The sequence below is a fragment of the Notamacropus eugenii genome, chromosome 7, assembly GCF_028372415.1.
Source record: "Notamacropus eugenii isolate mMacEug1 chromosome 7, mMacEug1.pri_v2, whole genome shotgun sequence".
Classification (NCBI taxonomy): domain Eukaryota; kingdom Metazoa; phylum Chordata; class Mammalia; order Diprotodontia; family Macropodidae; genus Notamacropus; species Notamacropus eugenii.
Window position 1 is genome coordinate 105,800,364 of NC_092878.1, and position 8,133 is coordinate 105,808,496.

Sequence of the window (8,133 nt, forward strand, 5' to 3'; positions counted from 1 at the left end):
TCTTTAAGTCGTTAACATTAGTCTAATTAATTTCCTTAAGTCATTAAACATTTTGATCCAGAAATACTATTATCTAAAAATATTATATTATATTATATCATATTATATGATATCATATCACATCATATTACATTGTCATGCTAATGTTACATCATATTATGTCATATACAATATTATACCATATTCTATCATATTATATTAATTATATCATTTCATGTCACATTATGTTACATTGTTGCATTGCATTATACCATATCATATTATATAGTCATGTTATGTTATATTATGTCATATTATGTCATATTATACGATATACTATATTAATTATATCATATCATGTCACATTACATTGTTGCATTATATCATATCATATCATATATCATGTCATATATCATATCATATCATGTGATATTTTTATATAATTTAAAAGCCAGGGAATAAGGACAAGTTATACCTTATAAAACTGTTGAAAGACATAAATTGCTAGACTGTAACTTAGAGGAAATTATGAGATAGATTATGCAAATTTACTTTCATACCTATGAAAAACTGCATAACAAAAAATAACGTGTCTAGAATATTATCATTCTTTGCCCTTTGTTCTCAAAGAGGACCATGATATGAAGAAGGAAATGTTATGATTTGCAAGTTAATTGGATTTAAGTGAGGGAGAGCTATGCAAAGTCACCTGCCTTACTTTCTCCTCCAGAGTCATCTGGTTCCAGTGGCAAGCTATATAGATCAGGATGACCAGGTAGTGCAGTGGATAGAACACAGGAAGACCTGAGTTCAAGTCTGTCTCCTGGCACTTACCAGCTAGATGACCCTGGGCAATTCTAGAATAAGTCATAATTATTTGCATCAACTCTTTCTGATGGAAGTCTAACATCTAGGATTTTATCAGAGACTGACAGACTTGTAATAGTAAAAGTCATTCTCCAATCAGTAAATTATTTTAGGTTATAAATAGGTAATTGTCAAGAAAAGAAATGCAAAATCTTAGCAAACACAAGAAAAAATGTTCAAAATCTGTAATGAACAGAGAAATGGTCATTGAACCCATTCTGAAATTCCATCTGACACTAACAAAATTGGCAAATATAATAAAATATGACAGAATCAATGCATGAATGACTCTAATAAAACAGGTTCACCCTTATGGGGAAGCAATATTGAATAACACACAAAAAGTTATGAAAATGTTCATGCTCTTTGACCTGGTTTTATACCCCCAGGATGCTATTGACAGGAAGAAAAGGTCTATCTACAAATTTTTTTCCTAATAGAACTATATATAATACCAAAACCTGGAATCAAGCTCGGTGTTCAACCCCTGGGAACTTGTTGAACAGATGATGGCCCATGAATGTCATAGAATATTATTGTATAAAAATGGAAAGATTTTATGAAATTACATGGAGTGATGAACATTGAATAATTCTAATGTAATCTAATTAAGACAATAAAATGACATAAATATGTTACATACGCAGAAAAGATGGCAAAAAAGGATCATAGAAACAAGAAGAAATGTAGTGATACTACTGAATTATGGTCAATATCTCTATCCTTTGGGCTGAGGTGAAGCTCTTATTTTTTTTTTCAAAGAGTGAAGGTTTTTGCTATATTTGTTCCTAGAAACCAACACAATAGCAGGTGTAATCATTCACAGTCTCTTCAGGGAGGGTCTCATTTTGTTTATTTCTCATTAACAACACCTATTTAAAACATAAGTTGAATGTAACTACTCTCTAGAGAAGATTTGTGAGACTTATCATCAGATTTCTTTTTCCTTTCAGATAGTGCTGCCTTAGTAGCAACACAAGGTCCATATCCTTTAGACACTAAAGGAATGAATTAGGCTTTAGCAGTTTAGCTATAGAATTCTCCTAACTGCAGTATCTATCTCTGAGAAAAGGAATGTTTTCAGGAATCATCTCTTTCTAGTGGTCAGTAACTGGACTGCCAAGCTCTCTAGCTCATGAGGCAAATGCTAAAGGTTAAAAAATCCATCTCAGAATCATCATCTTCACCTATGCTCAGGGAAAAGCTCAAAGCAGAAGAGAGAGAAACTTGATGCTCTCTAGGTGAGAACACAATCTTGTTTCCATATATATAAGTAACTGCTGTTACTAGAGAGGAGGAGAAAAAATAATCCACTTTTCACTTTACGCAGGGAAGTCCAAGGGAGAACTGCTAGAACCCTGGGAGATGTACTCAAAAGGAGAGAGAGAAGAAGACTTTGTCCTCTCTCTTTAAAGTGTTCTGAGTGAGAGACTCTTTCTGGCTTTGTCACAGATCATCATTAACATGTACCATCTCCTCTGTGCTATAGTATTCAAGGGACCAAGCAGGAGCGCTGACACATTATTCCTCATACTATATACATTCCCGTCTTTAAAAAATAATAGGATGCCAATCAGTAATATAATATCCTTCAGTATATTAGAGAGTGACTTGAAAGAGTTAATATAGCTCTTTTAGGTACTTCCTTTATAAAGAGGTAGAAAAAAATATCTTAACATCTGCCTCAATTTTCCCCAGCAGAGGAATGGTAGTTCTACTTTTCCATGATAACTTTTTTCCTATTTAGTTTTGTCTCCCAAATTAAATCTCCCTTTCCTGTTTGATGGAAAGAATTCCTTATTTCAGAAACAGACTTAAGAAAATATAAAACAAATTGAGTAAAACCGAAATGAAGACCGAAAAATTCAATTATTTCTTGCCTAGCATATATTTTTCTAATGCGTATTCAATACATAAATCTCTCTTCTCTCTTAAATGCAGCCATCCTTTCCTGAGCTAGCAGGAAATTAATGTCTCCAATAACAAGAAATGGCCCTCACATACAAACACATTTCAGAGAATGGTAGAGTGCAAATGAATTCTCTCTTACCCATCATTAAAAGGCAGCAGCATCCAAGTGAAGTGCCATTTAGAAATCCTCTGGAAAAGGCAGTGTCAGAGCATACTGCTTGAACCTTTGGAAGGTATTTTAGTTGGGTAGTTAACTAGACAAAAATGAACTCAGGGAGGACTCAGAGGTCATTCTGACTTTCCTGAGTTTGACTACATGTGGAGTTGGCTACAAGAGATGAAGAACTTTATTTCCTCAATCTTTGAAAAGGTGGACCATATAATAGCCGAGTGCCCACCGAATGTGGGCAGTTCCATAATTTCAATTCTAAAAAATGCCCATGGTAGTTGATGTTCTTTGAAGGCAGTAGTAATTTCCAATCCTCATTTTAAGACACTGCAATAAGAGACTTCCCTCCTGAAAGAGATCTTAGAGGTAATTTAATCCAATCCCTACCAAAAATGTGAAAGGCAATCTCTCTATTTGAAGACTCCCTGTGATGTGGAGCTCACTACCTTCCAAGACATCTCATTCCACTTTAAGACAGCTCTAACTGTTAGAATCTAATTCCTTAAATTAGCCTGAAATCCAACTCACTGTAAATTGTACCCTATTCTGTTTTTCCTTCAGGGGCAAGCAGAACAAGAATAATCTTTCATTCATGTGACAATTCTTCAAATATTTAAAGATGAACTGGCTATTTATGGGCTGTCCCTCCCAAACCCTCCCCCTCCCACACCAAAATAATATTCTATGCATGCATCCAGGTTTTTCAACCAATACTAGTATGGCATAATTTTGTTTCTTTCACTATCTTGGTCATCCAATCATCTCATTCAGATTTGCTCCAATTTTCCAATGCCTTTCCTAAAGTTTGGCCCCCTCAAGCTAGACAAAATCTTACAGAAGTGCTATGACCCAGACACAATACCTAACTCATTCTGAAAATGATCCATCTAGTAATGCAGCAAACGCATACTGAGATCTTTTCCCTACTATATTCATGTCATTTCTTCCTGTTCAGGAAGTACTTTTTCACCTCTAAAATGTTTCTTTTCTCTTCTTACCAACAATCTAAACTGCAATACCTAGAACTAAACACAGTACTTCAGCTATGGTTAAACCAAGGTAGAATACAATGGAAGTATTCTTTCCCTCATTCTAGACATCATGGCTCTCTCATATCTAGCATAGCAATAGCTTTTTAATGGGTCACACCACTGACCCATATTGGGTCAGGATCTCAATCCTGTAAAACTCTCAGGTCATTTCTCGGCATCTTCTTTCCCTTCAGCTCTTTTCCATCTCTCAAACTGTCTGAGCATCATCACTTTCCTGCTTTCCTCCAGTCACGGGAGAAAAAAAATAAGCTTATTACTAAACACTAAAGGAAAGCCTCTTATTTTCAAGTCTCCTGGTCTCCTAACTGTAACAGTCATCCCCTCTATCACGAGTTTTCATTCTCTCTCTTACCTGTGTCTCTTTCTTGCTGGCATATAAATATGCTGGGTGGCGCAGTGGATAGGGCATCAGGACTGGAGTCAGGAAGACCTAAATTCAAAACTAGCCTCAGATACTTACTTGCTTAGTGTCCCTGGGCAAGTGACTTAGCCTCTGTTTGCCTCAGTTGCCCCATCTGTAAAACTGGGATAATAATAACTCCTACCTCACAGCTTTATTGTGAGACTCAAATAAGATAATCACTTAGCATGGTGCCTGGCATATAGTAAGCGCTACATGAATGTTGCCTCTCATGTTTCTGCAATGCAAAACAAAACAAAGAAAGCTTTTCCTTGACTCTTCTACCTTGATCAAATATGGTCCATTCTCTCTCTCTCCCTTCACAATGAAACTTTTTGGGAAAAGTTGTCTACATAAGATATTTCTATTTCCTCACTACCCAGGGTCTTATCAAAACCTTTCAATCAATCTTTTGCCTCCACCCCTTTCTCACATTATTCAGTTCAATATTCTCCCCATCCCCATCCCCTCCAATCTTCATCCAATCCAATGTTCTCCCTCTTCCCCACACCCTCCAATCTTCATCCAATCCAATGTTCTCCCTTTCCCCCGCACCTTCCAGTGTTCAGCCTTCTTACTCTGCAGCTCCTGACAAAGTTGATCCTAAAAGATTGTCAGTCCTCATACTCTCCTGTGGTCCTTCTCACTAATTATTTTCATGTCTCTTTTGTGGACTCAATGAACAAGTATTTATTAAAGACCTACAGTTTGTCAGGGATTGTGCTACATGTGTGAGAATAAAAAAGACAAAAACAGTGTAGGTGTTTTTCAAGGGCTTGTCCTTGGCTCCAACTCATTCACTATCACAGCTCCAACTTTGTAGATTTGTGCCTCCAGGCCTGTTTTCTCTTCTGCTCTCTGCCTGGAATGCCCTCCCCCTCTATCTTCTTCTGTTAAACTCAAATTTAACCTTTAAGATATATCTCAAATGCCACCCCTTTCAGACAACATTTCCTTATTCCCTGAACTGGCATCTCAAATAGAGACTTGCTTTATATCCTATCATGCAGTTGTGTATCAATTATTTGTGCTGATGTCTTATTTTACTACTAGGTTTCAAGCTCTTGAGGGCAGGGTTAAGACCTTATTTAAACTTTTTATTGAGAGAAGTGACCATTTTTCTATTATATTAATTTATATCATTAATTCTTATTTATACTTATGTATACTTATATCATTAACATATTATCATATTAACAACCAATTATTAAATTAGGATTGAGGTTTTTCCTATCTATTTCCTCATTCAGGGAGCAGCCCCTGTAAGCCAGTTAGTCAGTCTCTGAAGTAGATGGCTGATAGATTAGATTGCCCAAATTTTCTGGGTACATGCTTTGTAGTCTTGGGTGGGACCCCATTCAACTAGAAGACATTACAAATAGACCTTAATCTAGGTGAATTATTGCACTTAGGAAATAAGCCCATGTCCTTGTAGCTTCCATCAGAGTCTAGGGAAAACCAGTTTATGGAGGAGAAAAACCAACCAGAGGGGTCTGGGTACAGATGAATTCCTTTGTCCAGATTTCTGGAGATGGTTGAATCTCATGATCAAGCCACATTCTCAGCAGGAGGAACTGAAGACTTTAGCCCACCCCCTCATTAACTATTCACAGTCTAGTTTTCACCTGTCAAGGGCACCTCCTTTGCCAAAGATATTTAAGTATTCAGGGATCTCCATGGGTTTGTCTTTGGTCATGGAGAAAGACCACTGACCTTCAATTTATTGATTATCAGCTAGACTAATTAATCAATTGATTATTAATAACCCAGAAACTACATCTCTCAGGCTTTTCATTCATCTCATTATCTTCCCTGGAACTCAGCATAGTGTTTCCAATACAGTAGAAACTTAATAAATGCTTATTGTATGACCTATAACTCAGGGCCATAGCTCTGAGGTCAAATGGACCAAATTCATCCTTGATGTCTTCTCAACAACAATAACTCTAAGCTTCACATTTTTCCTCAATGAACTTATCCCTTGGGAGCATCAGTTTCTAGCTCAATTGTCTCTAAGGATACTTAGCTCTCATACAAGCATGATGGCTAACAGTTGTGTTATTCCTCTATTCAAGAATCTCCCATGGCTCCCTACTGCCTTGAGGATATGATAGAAACTCATTAGCTTGGTATTTAAAGTCCTTTATGATCTGACTCTAGCCTATTTTTCCAGACTGATTCCACACGACCTCCTACACACATTATTTATTTATTTATTTTAGCAAAAAATGCATCTTTTTCTCACCTTAATTTCTTAGAATACCCTATTTCCTTCAGAGAAGCTAATGTGCCACCTCTCAGGAAAAGCCTTTCCTATTATTTTATTTGTCAAAGGTCTCTCTTCTCAACTGATCTTACATTTGTATGTTATATATTTATATATTGCATCCTCACAGTAGAATGTGAGCTCCTTGAAAGGACAGGCTATTTTGTCTTTGCATCTCCAGGACCTAGGCAGTACCAAGCATTTGATAGGAGCTTAAGAAATGCTTGTTGAATAAAACTGAATGCTAATTCCTAAACAGAATTAATACAAGGGTCATGTATGAGCACTTAAAAAGAAAGCCGATGGTCATATATGACTTGTATGGATTCATCAAGAATAAATTATACAAAATTAAATTTATCTAGACTATGTAAGAGTACAGTAGATAGAGCACTGGGACTGGAACCAAGAAGACCTGAGTTCAAATCTGCCCTCAGATACTTACTAGCTGTGTGTCCTCGGACAAGTCACTTAACCTCTGTCTGCCTTAGTTTCTTCATCTGTAAAATGAAGGTCATGATACGACTTACTTCCCAGGATTGTGAGGATCCAATGAGATAACTATAAAATGCTCAGCATAATACCTGGCATATAGTAGGTACTATATAAATGTTAGTTATTATTATTTCCTTTTTTTATATATCATTCAATCCAGCTCAGGTAAGTTTATAAAGACCAAATGTATCAATTGTTATTAACTGATACAAGAATTTAAAAAATATTTTTTCATATAATTTACTCTAATTTCACCTATCTGTACAAACATGTCTTAGGCACAAATAATTACAAGTGCAACTTATAATTCTGCTTTGAAATAAAAGTTTGAAGTGCACAGCAGAGAACAGAAGAAAACCTACAAGGAAGCAAAGAAAAGATGGAGAGTTTTCAACATAATGCACAGTATTTGATATATAACTTTTCTTGAAATGGAAAGTTATTGTTATATATTCTGAATCTTTCCTAGGATCTTCTATGCACATGACATTTTTCTTTTCTTATTTATATTTGTTCATAATATTCTTTTTTCTTTTTTATTATACATTCAAGTTTTAGTATTTGTCTAAAATAAAAAATAGTAAAAAAAAAATAAAAGTTTGAATCCTACTGTCTCTTGTAGGTGTACTGTGGCATCAATTGACAAAGCTTGGTGCTGGGTTCTTAAAGGTGGGTCCTTCTACTATGTTAAGCATATATGTACCAGGTACTATGAAAGGCATGGGAGATACAGAGATGGAAACAAGAAGGTCCCTACCCTCAAGGAACTTACACCCTACTAGAGAAATACCGCAGGTAGATAGATAGGAAAAAAACCAAAATATATACAAAAAAATGCAAAGTAATTTGGGGCAGGGTGGGGGAGGGAGGGTCAGGAAAAGTCTCTCATAGGATGCAGTACTTGAGTTAAGCCTTGAAGGGAGCCAGGCAAGTAGGTCAGTTTGATGAGAATACAGAGTGAAAGAGAATGTGTAAAATAAAATGGAGCCATGTT